Source organism: Phyllobates terribilis, unplaced genomic scaffold (assembly GCF_046119375.1).
Source record: "Phyllobates terribilis strain yellow unplaced genomic scaffold, ASM4611937v1 Scaffold_7__3_contigs__length_470593459, whole genome shotgun sequence".
Classification (NCBI taxonomy): Eukaryota; Metazoa; Chordata; class Amphibia; order Anura; family Dendrobatidae; genus Phyllobates; species Phyllobates terribilis.
In genome coordinates this window covers 239,421,750-239,438,272 of record NW_027362767.1, presented here as the reverse complement: position 1 = coordinate 239,438,272, position 16,523 = coordinate 239,421,750, and the positions used below count along the sequence as shown (strand labels likewise).

General features: G+C 45.7%; 1 protein-coding gene across 6 annotated transcripts in view; it reads right to left on the bottom strand.

Annotated features, from left to right (window-relative positions):
• ATP2B3 (ATPase plasma membrane Ca2+ transporting 3) overlaps positions 1 to 16,523 on the bottom strand; it is a 303,376-nt gene that overhangs the window by 240,518 nt on the left and 46,335 nt on the right. The gene's annotated exons all lie outside the window — the stretch shown is intronic.

The window sequence follows — 16,523 nt, the reverse complement described above, 5'->3', positions numbered from 1 at the left end:
GGTGAGGGCAAATCCTGATGTCCACCCCTTAACCCACTCCAGTCTGTTCAGGAGGGAACCGATGAAGTCCTAATGACAAGACACATGTGAAAAAAAGATTACACAAAGTCATTTTCCACCAGTAATAAAAATAGAATCCTTTTTTTCAGCCAGTGGTCTGGAAACAAGTATGTGCTTAAATGGGAACTGTACATTCAACTAAATTTGCATAATTTAATAGTACAGGAGAATATATAGAAACCTTGTATATATTATCTAAGAAATCTGATATCTGCTTCTTTCTCCACTTATGAGCCCCTACTTCCCCCTCCTTGCCTCCTGAATTCATTATCCCCTCTGAAAAAAATACAACTCAACAGGTCTTGTTCAAAACAAGCCGGAGTGAGGAGCTGAGTGAGAAAACACCTACCCAGATCTGGATTCACATCTACCCCAGAGTTGGATTCACATCTACCCCAGAGTTGGATTCACATCTACCCCAGAGTTGGATTCACATCTACCCCAGAGTTGGATTCACATCTACCCCAGAGTTGGATTCACATCTACCCCAGAGTTGGATTCACATCTACCCCAGAGTTGGATTCACATCTACCCCAGAGTTGGATTCACATCTACCCCCAGAGCTGGATTCACATCTCCACTGCTCAGTGCTGCTGTATAATTTCCTCCAAGCTACTGTCTCTACTGTTAAGTGCTAACCTAGGAATGAAGAGCAGGAATCCCTCGCTGTGTTGTGTATTACAGAAGCTAGTCATCTCCCACCAGCTCAGAGTCAATTGCAAATTAAGAGCTAGAGCCTGGAAGGGGGAAAACTTATAGCTTATTCTGGAAAGTTACTTGAAAGGATGCCCTGTTAAAAGAATGAAAGCGAAGGGCTCATGTAAAAGTTCCATAACGCAAAAGAGATCCCACACCCAGCGAGATCAGGCAACTCATGGGGCCATTCTGCACTAAGGATTCTCAACCTACTCAGCCACATGGCATCGATCCTGAAGCTTGGGGTCACCTATAGTCGGTGTATACCCCAAAGCTTCCTCCAGTACCAGTCCAATACCACCAGCCCCAGTCGTAGCCACTGATAAGAACAGATGCTACACTTCATCTTAGCTAAAAGTCCCGCTAAATCCTGTTACCTTATACAAAGGGGTCCTGTAATCTTGAAAGTTTCTCCTTTTAAAATCAATTTAATTAAAACTCTTGATTAAACTATTCAAGAAAATTAAGTTCGCATCTTAAGAAGTTCAAATCTTAGATCAACAGTTCAGACACTCAGTAGCAAAAAACCCCTAAAATTTCCTGAAAAGTCCATGTTTGTGTTGGCGGCGCTGGCTTCTGGATTTAACTCTTTCTTATTTGTTCTTAAATTTGATACAGCCCTAAGACATGACGGTAAAACAATTAAGATACGTGGGAGGCAAAAAAAAAAAAAAGGGAAAGTGGGTACATCATGTATGCAATTATGTATAAACTAATCATAGCACAATAACTAATCATTAGTCCCTAATTATCAAGTAACAGATTATAGATGTGTGCCAGGGGAGCTGGATAAACAGGGTTGTGAGACGTTCCAAACCCGTTCCTGTTGTCATATACTACACTGCTTATTTTCTCATTATTGCAGCGCTTGTTTTGTTTCTTCCGTGCTACGATTAATTCCAAAGGTTCCAGTGCAGCAAAATGTCTCCAAACCTTATAATTTACAGGTTCATATTCTTATTACATGCTCCATTTACACATAGACGAGCGGCGGTGATGGAGGTGACATTGGGGGAGGGGGGACATTAGGCCGCCCCTGACCCCTCGCATCCTCCTAATATAGGTCACTGGTCCGGTCCTGAATGTAATGGTTTAGACTTATGTCTGGTCATTTTCTGGAATAGCGCCTTGCTTGCCCATTGCTGTATCTGCAGAAAAGCCTTATTCACTTATATCGGGCTGAGATGCAGTACCAGGCACAGGCCATGTATAAGGAAGGCGCTGTTCCTGGAAAACTTTTAATGCTTGTTTGTAATCCTGGACAACCCTTTAAATTTAGCAGAATATATGCATTGTTCTGAATGTCGTAGATAGACCTTTAATTTTACTACCGCATTGGGATTTGAGGTTTTGGGACTTTGTCCGCACACAGCGAGGAACAAGGGAGAGCTCACAGGGCAAATTGGGTCCAAACTACAAGTCATATTAAGATTAATTGTGGTGTCTCAGTATCCTTACTGCTAGGGAAGAATTCAGCTGTATGGAAGAAGAGAACATACAGTACTGCTCTGATGTCACTCATACTGCTCTGATGTCACTCATACTGCTCTGATGTCACTCATACTGCTCTGATGTCACTCATACTGCACTGATGTCACTCTCACTGCACTGATGCACTGCACCAATGGGGCACATTATACCAGGAAATAGACCAGGATGGGGCACATTATACCAGGAAGGGGAACATTACACCAAGAAGGGGACCAGGATGGGGCACATTAAATCAGGAAGGGGAACATTATACTAGGAAGGGGATATTATATCAGGAAGGGGAACATTATACCGAGAAGGGGACCAGGATGGGGCACATTAAATCAGGAAGGGGACCAGGAAGGGGAACATTATACCAAGAAGGGGACCAGGATGGGGCACATTATACCAAGAAGGGAAACATTATACCAAGAAGGAGACCAGGATGGGGCACATTATACTAGGAAGGGGATATTATACCAGAATGTGGCACATTAAAACAGGAAGGTGACCAGGATGGTGAACATTATACTAGGAAGGGGATATTATACCAGAAAGGGGAACAGTATACCCAGAAGGGGACCAGGATGGGAGGTATTATACCAGGAAGTAAACCAGGAGCGGGGACATTTTACCAATAAGGGGACTAGGTTGGCCTGAGTCATTTTTACTGGAAGGTTCGTCCCTTATTATGTACCATCCCCTCTAGTTATATATTACGTAGCGTCCTCTTTTATGTACAGCGCCGTCCCATTATTACATAGTATCATCCCTAGTGTTACACGCTCGCCTCTAGGTTCAGATAGGGCGAGACGAGTTTCATGAATTCTTTGGAATCACGGGGGAACCGTTAGTCAGGACAACCATAGGCTGCAGCTTCTCTCAGGCACACGATAGATTTAATTGCTGACCAGACACATCTGACAAGAGTCTTTTTCAACAGTGTAACAGTGGAATTTAATCTGAAGCAAAGGCCAGTGTAATTCAGGGAAATTACAGCAACAATCTTCATTACAGTACAGTCTGAGTTTCTTGAGCAACCGGCTCCAGTAACAATACAGTAGTTTCTTCACAAGGCACAGTATTACAGTCTCTTCAGTAGCATAATTCAGCATAGATTAGATCTCACTGCTATGCAAACACAACAACAAGCTTTTCCTTCACAAGGACACAATAGTACACAGCATTCATTATCCTGCATGGAGATGAAGGGGGGAGGATTTGATGAAGGAGATGATCCCTGTGACACAATTCCTTCTAGTCCTTATCTTCCTGCCCTATAAACTCCCTGAACTAACAGTGCAGAGTATTATCTGACCTATGTTTAGTTTCTCTCCTGATCTGAATCCTGTTCAGTTGCTTTCTGTCAGATCCAGATAACACACCACCTTTCTTTTCGGCTTCAGCTAGACTACAATAACAAGTTCCCCACAATCCCCCTGGGGCTCTGCTAAAACACTCCCTGTATCCTGTGACTGTGTTAACCCCTCCAGTTGTTGGATGTTTCTGAAGCACAACACTTCCTGTCTCCTGTGCTTGTGTTATTTGTAACAGTTGCTGGATGCTTTTGAAGCAGCAGCACTACTTCTGCATGTCACATTAGTCATGAATAGTACTGTCCCTTACGTAGTGTATTCTCGTTATTTTTGTTATTCACAGCGCCCTCTCTTTATTACATAGTCCTCTTTTGTTGGATATAAAATGACTGCTGATCTAGCAGCACCTTACCAGTCCTCCAGCCGCCTCCATTAGAAAAGAAACTTTACCATGGTTCATCAGCAGTCATTTCAGTTTATATCTAACAAGAGAGGATGGCATGTAATAAAGACAGGGGGCGCTAGAAATAATAAGAGAATCAAACATGTAAGGAACTGTTGTACACAACTAAGAGGGCACTATGTAAGGGGCAGCAGTATATACAGTATGAGAGTAAACTATATAATATACATATATACAGTACAGACCAAAAGTTTGGACACACCTCATTTAAAGATCTTTCTGTATTTTCATAACTATGAAAATTGTACATTCACATTGAAGGCATCAAAACTATGAATTAACACATGTGGAATTATATACTTAACAAAAAAGTGTGAAACAACTGAAAATATGTCTTATATTCTAGGTTCTTCAAAGTAGCCACCTTTTGCTTTGATGACTGCTTTGCACACTCTTGGCATTCTCTTGATGAGCTTCAAGAGGTAGTCACCGGAAATGATTTTCACTTCACAGGTGTGCCCTGTCAGGTTTAATAAGTGGGATTTTTTGCCTTGTAAATGGGGTTGGGACCATCAGTTGTGCTGTGCAGAAGTCTGTTGGATACACAGCTGATAGTCCTACTGAATAGACTGTTAGCTGCTTTTTTCTTGCCATAATACAAATTCTAAGTAAAGAAAAACGAGTGGCCATCATTACTTTAAGAAATGAAGGTCTGTCAGTCCGAAAAATTGGGCAAACTTTGAAAGTGTTCCCAAGTGCAGTTGCAAAAACCATCAAGTGCTACAAAGAAACTGGCTCACATGAGGACCGCCCCAGGAAAGGAAGACCAAGAGTCACCTCTGCTTCTGAGGATAAGTTTATCCGAGTCACCAGCCTCAGAAATCGCAGGTTAACAGCAGCTCAGATTAGAGACCAGGTCAATGCCACACAGAGTTCTAGCAGCAGACACATCTCTTCAACAACTGTTAAGAGGAGACTTTGTGCAGCAGGCCTTCATGGTAAAATAGCTGCTAGAAAACCACTGCTAAGGACAGGCAACAAGCAGAAGAGACTTGTTTGGGCTAAAGAACACAAGGAATGGACATTAGACCAGTAGACAGGGGTGGATTAAGAGTAGCAAGGGCCCCGGGCAGTTTAGACGGCATGGGCCCCCCCACACACACATACACACACCTGATGTATCACATGACTTGTCACATGATCCCCCTTTGATAGATCATGTGATAGTTCAAGTGAAATTAATTCTGCACAATATTAACGTATTAATTATAATTATTTTTTTATATTAATTGTATGGCTTAATATTGAGCACAATTAAGTATGCGGACATCCCCCTATGTATGTAGGGTCTCATACTGTATAATATGAGCTTTCACATAATCCTCCTATACACAGCAGGAGGCCGCACGGCGCCCCCCCCCAGATACAGCCGGAGGCCACACGGCACCCCTCCCCAGATACAGCCGGAGGACGCACGGCACCCCTCCCCAGATACAGCCGGAGGACGCACGGCACCCCTCCCCAGATACAGCCGGAGGACGCACGGTGCCCCCCCCCCAGATACAGCTGGAGGACGCACGGTGCCCCCCCCCCAGATACAGCTGGAGGACGCACGGTGCCCCCCCCCAGATACAGCCGGAGGACGCACGGTGCCCCCCCCCCAGATACAGCCGGAGGACGCACGGTGCCCCCCCCCCAGATACAGCCGGAGGATGCACGGCGCCCCCCCAGATACAGCAGGAGGCTGCACGGTGCCCCCCCCCAGATACAGCAGGAGGCCGCACACACACAAACAAACATATACAAAGACAAATACATACACGCATAGGCTGCGTGCTCACTGTGTGTTTTTCAAGCGTTTTTGACACGGAATTTCCGCAGCGAAAACGCTGAAAAAACGCTTGGTAATACGTGCCCCATGTTCCCCAATGATAATCCGCATGTGCTGTGCACATGCTGCGGAAATTTCCAATGCGGATTATCATTGCAGAAAAAAACACAGCATGTCCATTAATTTTGCGGACACGCAGCGTAATTGCCGCCATTGACTTGCATTGAATCGCATAATATCCGCATGACTACATGTGCACACGCGGATATGAAGCGATTCAATGTGCGGATGGTACCCTGGTCTGGAGAAAAGGAGACTCTCATCCAGACCCGGGTACCATAGTACCTGTAAAAAAAAGAATTTAAAATAAAAAAAATAAAGATTATACTCACCTTCCGATGGCCCCTGGTCTCCTCAGCGATACGTCCGGTCTGTTGTATGCGTTGCGGTGGTGTGAAAGCACCTGCCATGACGTCATTTAGTCATGTGACAGGTCACACGACAGCTGATATCGGCTGTCGCATGACCTGTCACATGACTAAATGACGTCATGAAAGGTCCTTTCACACCACCGTGAGCCGCCCAACACACCGGACGCATCGCTGAGGAGACCGGGGGACATCGGAAGGTGAGTATAATCTTTACTTTTTACCATTCTTATTCTTTTTTTTAACTATTACTTGGTCACACTATATACGCCGGTTGCATGGATTTATATAGTGTGACCAAGTTGTCAAGCACTTTCCAAGTGATGCTAAAATCGCTTGGAAAAGCGCTTGATAACCCGCATGCGGAAATGCATGCAAAAACGCTTGACAAACGCTTCTACCTGGTGGGAAAAACGCATGTAAAATCTGCATGCGTTTTTCCTGCCAGGGAGAAGCGGAAAAAATCTGCAGCATTTCTGCATCGTGGGCACTTAGCCATAAACACATTTGAAACACAAAAGTACATATAAACAGACATATCACACAATGATATCTGCACACACTGACACATCACTCACCGTCCCCCTGCTCGGCTCCAGTCGTCCAGCTCCTCTATGGTGGTAAGAAGCAGTGCAGGGCGCACTGCATGACGTCACGCTAGCAGACACTGCCGCGCACAGGGCCGTGTCTTCTAGCTGTGATGCGACCAGGCCAGCACACGTGCGCACGCACGATATGCAGATATGCGCACAGACACATGCATACGTACATATCTTATAAACACATAAAACTGTCCTGTCCAGCAGCTCCTCATGCATGTATCAGTGCAGGGCCGCCGGCATGTCACAGACATGGCCCTGGACCATCAGAGGGGCCCACTCGCCGTTGGGGCCTGGGCTGCTTCTACAGCATCTGTGTAGGACCTCTGGCGCTGCTTGATTGCTGGCACTTCACCTGACATGGCTGTGCGCTGTGCGGTTGTGTCTGGTAGTAATGGCGCGGCAGGGGCAATACACAAGCACAATTATAGGCGCAGTGTCGCCCCTGCTGTGTCATTAATACCAGACACAGCCGCACAGCTCACGGCCATGTCAGGTGAAGTGCCAGCGGTCCTGCACAGGGGAAGCGGCCCGGGCCACGACAGCGAGTGAGCCCCTCTTATGGTCCACAAATACATAGACATAGATACATACACACACACACACACACACATATACATACATACACATATATACATACACACACATATACATACATACACACATATATATATATAAAAAAAAACACACACACTGCACATGGACTTACCTTTTCTGTACATGATGCAGGTTCTTCCATCTTCTCTGTGGGGCAGCCTCCCCTCCTCTTGAGGCCCGACTGCAGAGCTCTGGTGTAATTGCAGGGCAGGAGGGGGAGAGCGGAGAGGTAACATTCAGACCTGGGTAGGGGGCAGGGAGAGCAGTGGCCATGCTGTAAGCGGGCTCTGTGCTCTGCCGGAGGCCGGAGCAGGTGGACGGAGCCTCCTCTCCTGCACTTACACAGTCAGCAGCTGGTGAGTCATCCTCGCAGCGTCGCCGGACACAGCAGAGCAGATTCCATCTTCCGACTGCCGGGCCCTCCTGTCACACATTATAATGAGGTCAATCCGGCCTCAGGCCCCTGGGAGCCCCGGGCCCCATGGCAGCCCAGGGCCCCGGGCGGTAGCCCGGATTGACCTCATTATAATCCGCCTATGCCAGTAGAAATCTGTGCTTTGGTCTGATGAGTCCAAATTTGAGATCTTTGGTTCCAACCACCGTGTCTTTGTGCGATGCAGAAAAGGTGAACAGATGGACTCTACATGCCTGGTTCCCACCGTGAAGCATGGAGGAGGAGGTGTGATGGTGTGGGGGTGCTTTGCTGGTGACACTGTTGGGGATTTATTCAAAATTTAAGGCATACTGAATCAGCATGACTACCACAGCATCTTGCAGCGGCATGCTATTCCATCCAGTTTGCGTTTAGTTCGACCAACATTTATTTTTCAACAGGACAATGACCCCAAACACACCTCCAGGCTGTGTAAGGGCTGTTTGACCAAGAAGGAGAGTGATGGGGTGCTACGAGAGATGACCTGGCCTCCACAGTCACCAGACCTGAACCCAATCGAGATGGTTTGGGGTGAGCTGGACCCCAGAGTGAAGGCAAAAGGGCCAAGAAGTGCTAAGCATCTCTGGGAACTCCTTCAAGATTGTTGGAAGACCATTTCCAGTGACTACCTCTTGAACCTCATCAAGAGAATGCCAAGAGTGTGCAAAGCAGTCATCAAAGCAAAAGGTGGCTACTTTGAAGAACCTAGAATATAAGACATATTTTCAGTTGTTTCACACTTTTTTGTTAAGTATATAATTCCACATGTGTTAATTCATAGTTTTGATGCCTTCAGTGTGAATGTCCAATTTTCATAGTCATGAAAATACAGAATAATCTTTAAATGACAAGGTGTGTTCAAACTTTTGGTCTGTACTGTATACCTGTACATATATACTGTATATACCTGTGTGTGTGTGTGTGTGTGTGTGTATATATATATATATATATATATATATATATATATATATATATATATATATATATATATACTGTGTGTGTGTATATTGTAATGCAGTAGCTTGCTAGCATTACTGTAAATGGTCCAGGATGTGTTTTACCTGACCATGTACCTTCCCCTTTAACTGACTGGTCACATGACTGTGACATCAATCACACAGGTCCTGTATGCACAGCAAAGGTCTGTACACATGACTGGGACAGCACACAAGACCTATACACACAGCTGACTGATCACATGACTTTGACATCAGCAAGGTCCTGTCAGTATGGGTGTATGTGTGCACAGGATATATAAACCCTGGTAATTGGAGACAGGTGTGTTCGGTGTGAGAGACATGAGGCCTGTTCCCCATGTGTGTGGGACACCGTTCTGCCTAGTGAGGCTGAGTGAAGCCTGGCAGCCTGAAAGGCTGAGACTGGATCCTGTGAGTGGATGCTAGTGGCCTTGGAAGGCAGCGGCTTGGTGAAGAGTCCGGAAAGGCGCAGACTGGATGTGTGTGAGTGAAACATTCCAGTAGCCTTAGACGGGACGACGGCTAGAGACCCCTACCTGGGAAGCCACAAAGCCACAGTGGTGGCGGATTAAAGGGACTGCAGCAACTAAACCCGGCAAATGTAATACACTTTGTTACATGGACTGTGTTATGGACATTGATAATTTATTACCTTGCTGAAGGCTGTGACCTGGGCCAATTGGGCCTGTCTGCTATTTGAGAGACTCCCGAATGTTAAGTGTGTAAACATGCCGGTGACAAACTAAGATGGACATTATGTGTGTGAACAGCGGTTTATGATAACATAATAAACTGCTGTATTGAGAAAATACCGGAAGGACATTGCACGTGTGCTTAATTTACCCGGTGCAGCGAGTATCCCCCATTATGATGACTAGCGCTGCCTTACTATATATATATATATATATATATATATATATAATATTATATTATATTATATTATATTACACATTGCCCAAAAAAATTAAGGGAACACTCAAATAACACATCCTAGATCTGAATGAAATATTCTCATTGAATACTTTGTTCTGTACAAAGTTGAATGTGCTGACAACAAAATCACACAAAAATCATCAATGGAAATCAAATTTATTAACCAATGGAGGCCTGGATTTGGAGTCACCCCCAAAATTGTGGAAAAACACACTACAGACTGATCCAACTTTGATGTAATGTCCTTAAAACAAGTCAAAATGAGGCTCAGTATTGTGTGTGGTCTCCACGTGCCTGTATGACCTCCCTACAACACCTGGGCATGCTCCTGATGAGGTTGCGGATGGTCTCCTGTGGGATCTCCTCCCAGACCTGGACTAAAGCATCCGCCAACTCCTGGACAGTCTGTGGTGCAACGTGACGTTGGTGGATGGAGCGAGACATGATGTCCCAGATGTGCTCAATCGGATTCAGGTCTGGGGAACGGGCGGGCCAGTCCATAGCTTCAATGCCTTCATCATGAAGGAACTGCTGACACACTCCAGCCACATGAGGTCTGGCATTGTCCTGCATTAGGAGGAACCCAGGGCCATCCGCACCAGCATATGGTTTCACAAGGGGTCTGAGAATCTCATCTCGATACCTAATGGCAATCAGGCTACCTCTGGCGAGCACATGGAGGGCTGTGCGGCTCTCCAAAGAAATGCCACCCCACACCATTACTGACCCACTGCTAAACCGGTCATGCTGAAGGATGTTGCCGGCAGCAGATTGCTCTCCACGGCGTCTCCAGACTCTGTCACGTCTGTCACATGTGCTCAGTGTGAACCTGCTTTCATCTGTGAAGAGCACAGGGCGCCAGTGGCGACTTTGCCAATCCTGGTGTTCTGTGGCAAATGCCAAGCGTCCTGCTCGGTGTTGGGCTGTGAGCGCAACCACCATCATGGAGTCGGTTTCTAACCATTTGTGCAGACACATGCTTATTTGTGGCCTGCTGGAGGTCATTTTGCAGGGCTCTGGCAGTGCTTCTGACTCGCCCCCTGGGCCGTGGGGTACTCTGTAGCCGGGCCAGTCGTTGGGGCTGGGGATGTCACAGTGGCAGTGACCCGCTCCGTGACCCAGGGCAGTCAATGAAAAGGGGAATGATTTAATAAAAGGGATTTAAAGTTCTTTTAATGTTCGTGACGCCACCTGTGGTATGCGGCTAAAGGGAGCAGTCGCTGCGGAGCAGGTCCTCTGGAACTGTTGTTGATGCAGCAGAGTTGGTTTAGCTCTCCACAGGTAGAGCTTAGCTCCAGGGCAGTGTAGATGTTGTATGAGGTAGATGATGCTGGGCCGTGTAGTGCAGGGGGTGATGGCGCAGCAATAATTCACATAGATAGTGGGGTGCAGTCTTCAGGGTTTACTCACAGTTCTCTCTTTGCTCCTGGTTACAACTGGCAGCTTATAACCTCCCACGTCGTGCTGCGTTCACCGGGCAGGGGTTCAGCAATCCCTCAGGTTATTCTAGAGTGCCTGACAGGACCCCGTTCTAGATGTTTTTCTCAGCCGTCTTCCTGCTCTGGCTCTCACCCTTCTTGCCCTGCGCCTCGCAAACAGAGTTCCAAGCCGGTAACCTCAGATCTTTCTGGGCAACCTGGAGCTCCCTGGATCCTGTGTGGTTACCTTTTTGGCGACTTGAGTGCGGATGCTGCAACTACTCCCTGAAAGAGTAGAAGCCTCCGGTTTGTAGTTGAACGTTGTAATTCTCACTAGTTAGGGGCCGGTCCCCTTCTGCGGCTCAATCTCTCCACCGCCTGGTAGATTCGGGCGTATAGGTGGCCTCCAGCACTGCCCATACCCCTGGGATCCCTTCTTCACTCCTGGAGCCTTCCCTCTGCTCCCGTTCCTTCCTCCTCTCCTTCTCCTGGGCCTCTTTCACTCAGCCGGCACTTCCCTGAGCAGGGCTTCCGCAGAGCTCCTGCTCCCAACTCTTCCTCTGACTCAATCTCCTCAGACTCAGACTCCCTCCAGAATGTTCCACCCTCTCTTTTATATCGCTTCTTACTGAGCTCCCCTGAACTACTTCCTCCACTCACATCCACTACATGGTTCCCCCTACTTTGTTTCCCCCCATTCCAGCCAGAGGCAGGGCTCAGCACTGTCAGATACCACACCTCTGGGTGAGATGCAGTACCACTTCTCCTGTTCCTCCTTGCACAAAGGCGGAGGTAGCGGTCCTGCTGCTGGGTTGTTGCCCTCATACGGCCCCCTCCACGTCTTCTGGTGTACTGGCCTGTCTCCTGGTAGCGCCTCCAGCCTCTGGACACTACACTGACAGACACAGCAAACCTTCTTGCCACAGGTTGCATTGATGTACCATCCTGGATGAGCTGCACTACCTGAGCAACTTCTGTGGGTTGTAGAGTCTGTCTCATGCTACCACGAGTGTGAAAGCACAACCAACATTCAAAAGTGACCAAAACATCAGCCAGAAAGCATTGGTACTGAGAAGTGGCCTGTGGTCCCCATCTGCAGAACCACTCGTTTATTGAGGTGTCTTGATAATTGCCAATAATTTCCATCTATTGTCTATTCCATTTGCACAACAGCATGTGAAATTTGCACAACAGCATGTGAAATTGATTGTCATCCAGTGTTGCTTCCTAAGTGGACAGTTTGATTTCACAGAAGTTTGACTTACTTGGAGTTATATTCTGTTGTTTAAGTGTTCCCTTTATTTTTTTGAGCAGTGTATGTGTGTATGTGTGTGTATATATATATATATATATATATATATATATATATATATATATATATATATATATATATATATATATATATATATATATATATATATATATATATATATATATATATATATATATATAATACGGTGGGGAGAATAGTATTTTATCCACTGCCGATTTTGCAAGTTTTCCCACCCACAAAGAATGGAGAGGTCTGCAATTTTTATCGTAGGTACACTTCACCTATGAGAGACAGACTCTAAAAAAAAAAAAATACAGAAAATCACATTGTATGATTTTTACATAATTAATTTGCATTTTATTTCATGAAATAAGTATTTGATACAATAGAAAAGCAGAACTTAATATTTGGTACAGAAACCTTTGTTTGCAATTACAGAGGTCAGACGTTTCCTGTAGTTCTTGACCAGGTTTGCACACACTGCAGCTGGGATTGTGGCCCACTCCTCCATACAGATCTTCTCCAGATCTTTCAGGTTTTGGGGCTGTCGCTGGGCAACATTGAGTTTCAGATCCCTCCAAAGATTTTCTATTGGGTTCAGGTCTGGAGACTGGCTAGGCCACTCCAGGACCTTGAAATGCTTCTTACGGAGCCACTCCTTAGTTGCCCTGGCTGTGTGTTTCGGGTCATTGTCATGATGGAAGACCCAGCCATGACCCATGTTCAATGCTCTTACTGAGGGAAGAAGGTTGTTGGCCAAAATTTTGCAGTACATTTCCCATCCATCTTCCCCTTAATATGTTGCTGTTGTCCTGTCCCCTTTGCAGGAAAGCACCCACAAAATATGATATTTCCCCCACCATGTTTCATGGTTGGGACTGTGTTCTTGGGCTTGTACTCCTCCTTTTTCTTCCTCCAAACACAGTGAGTGGAGTTGATACCAAAAAGTTCTATTTTGGTCTCATGACCACGTGACCTTCTCCCGTGCCTCCTCTGGATCATCCAGATGGCCATTTGCAAACTTCAAATGGGCCCGGACATGTGCTGGCGTGAGCAGGGGGACCTTGCGTGTCCTGCAGGATTTTAATCCATGATGGCGTAGTGTGTTACTAATGGTAATGTTTGAGATTGTGGTCCCAGCTCTCTTCAGGTCATTGACCAGGTCCAACCATGTAGTTCTGGGTTGATTCCTGACCTTTCTCAGAATCATCCTTTCCCCCAGACTGAAGAAGATTGACAGTCATCTTATGTTTCTTCAATTTTCTAATAATTGTGCCAACAGTTGTTGCCTTCTCACCAAGCTGCTTGTCTATTGTCCTGTCGCCCATCTCAGCCTTGTGCAGATCTACAATTTTGTCCCTGGTGTCCTTAGACAGCTCTTGGTCTTGGTCATGGTGGAGAGGTTGGAGTGTGATTGATTGTGTGGACTGGTGTCTTTTATACAGGTAACAAGTTCAAACAGGTGCAATTAATACAGGTAATGAGTGCAGAGTAGGAAGTCTTCTTAAGGAAAAGCTAACAGGTCTGTGAGAGACAGAATTCTTGCTGGTTGGTAGATGATGAAATACTCATTTCATGCAATAAAATGCAATTTAATTATGTAAAAATCATACAATTTTCTGTTTTTTAATTTTAGATTCTGTCTATCACAGGTGAAGTGTACTTACCATAAAAATTACAGACCTCTCCATTCTTTGTAGGTGGGAAAACTTGCAAAATCGGCAGTGTATCAAATGCTTATTTTCCCCACTGTATATATATTGGGGATTCGCTCAGGTAGGCCTTAAGCAGCATTCACACAGGTATGCAGTTTCTTTGTCCACGCAGGCAGATTTATAAAAGTTCATAAATCTTTTTCCAGCTCCCACAGACACCAAGTCTCAGAGATGTTTACAACTCTACATACTGACAGTTATGAGCAGGTCAGCTGGCCTTTTAACCCAGCTGCACCTAATGGATTGAAGGATGGGATTGACCTCTCCCGCCCATCACTTACCAGTCATTCCTGACACCTTAACGCTTTTCTGCTCCAATAAGTAAAACCTCTCAGCACTTTATCAGTGCTGGAGCCTTTTCCAGGTGTCAAATCATCAAAGCCAGGTACCTCGGTGACACATCACTCCATCTTGGACTTGTCGGCAGCAGATACCATCTTGCTGCCTGCCTACATACCTTCTGATAAAAGCTGAGGGCTGGACACCTTCCATGAACATACTGTGATGCCTTGAGATTCCTGGTCAATGAACTTTATAATGGCCCTCACCAGTCATTTCTACCACCTCCTAGGATCCTTGCCACTTTCTGAGGTATATACATTCTACCGTGGGCACCAAGACCCATACCCGATCCCCAGGTTTAAACTGTTTTTTCTGAGTCAACCAACTATCCCGCCTGGGTCGTGGTTCCTGTGCCCTGAGGAAGGGTTTATTTACCTGGGAGAGAAGGGGAAAAAAACAAGAGGGTTCCAGCATCCGCCAAAGATTAAAAGTTTAAAACATGACTTTTTTCATGAAAAAATGATTAAAAAAAATTTTTTTTTTGTAAAAACATATCAATGAACTGGGAGAAGGGGAAGGAGTGACATAGGGGAGGGAGATAAAAAGGACACGGGTCTTCGCATTTCAGGCTGTGGAGCTCTCACTCCTGCTGCTGCTGCTGTAACTGCTGCTGCTGCTGTAACTGCTGCTGCTGCTGTAACTGCTGCTGCTGCTGTAACTGCTGCTGCTGCTGTAACTGCTGCCACAACAACTGCTGCTGCTGTTGAAGCTGCTGGATCAGGAGTCCTGTTGGGTCTGCTGCTGCTGGACTAATTGCCTAACAAGCTCCTCCATGCTTTAACACTGTTTTCAATGCGTAGCTGCCTTTACCCAGGGCATTCAATTTTTACACTGCAATCACCTGTGCTCTCTAGGACTTCATGCCCGCATTTCCACCTATTGTTGGGACTCACTCAGGTAGGTAGGTGTTAGGCAGCATTCACACAGGTATGTAGTTTCTTTGTCCAAGTAGGCAGATTTATTAAAGTTCAGAAATCTTTTCCAGCAAAACAGATAAATGACCATTCGGCATAAGGCAAAACAAAATAGTCCATACAGTCGTACAGGACAGGACAGGACAGGTAACTCGGTGATATATCTACTGGGGAATTGCTAATTGAGCAATTATCTAACATAACCCTTGCAGCCATATTAGTCGGCATAGTACCTGCAGAACATTTGCACTCCTTGGTGGAGATGTGTAGAGAGTAGACGAATGCGGTTCCTGTCCTTTCACCTTCTCTATTTATACAGAAGTGAATTGTTGTGTGGGCGGAAGCCTTGAATCTTCTACCACGTAATTGCTTCTTATTAGAGACCGCGTGTGAGTGTGAAGAACTTTATTGTCGACCTTTGTGCGGTTTTGTACTCTTTTCTCGTGTGTGACGTGTCCTGTGTATTATTTTACATGACTCATCTTGTAATGAGGATGATTTGCGAATCACGCACATCTTCATACACCTGTAAGTGTGGTCTGAAATGGTTAATTCCATCTAAGACATTTATGTTTGATAGATCCAGGTTCCACCTCTACCCTTCCAGAGGTCCCTTACCCCTGTCTTGTTTCTGCTGTAAATGGAGAGATGGCTGCGCATGCGCAACTCTTTCTGTCCATTTCTATGGGAGTCCTAAAAACACTCCCATAGAAATAGAATGAGACATACATGTGCAGCCGCCTCCTTGTTCACAGTGCCCACAATAATGCTTTTAAAGGGACCTTCCACTGGATGTTTTTCATTTAAACTGAGTACCTCCACCAATTGGTGCAGCTCCACTGATTTTGGAACAGTTTTTCTTTTTTGTCTGTGCCCCTCTGTTCCAAAGTTATACCCCCTAGAAATGTGCCATTCCACCAGCTGGGCCTATACCACAAAACCACTTTGTGTGTATTTGCCTTTTATTTTCTGACACTGGCCAATCAAAACACGCCCACGCCCACAAAGAAGATCTGTAGTATACGCCCAGTTAACTGAAGAGAAAATGTGCACGTTTATTTCTAGGGGCAATAACTTTGGAACGGAGGTGCACAGAAGAAAAAGAAAAACTGTTCCAG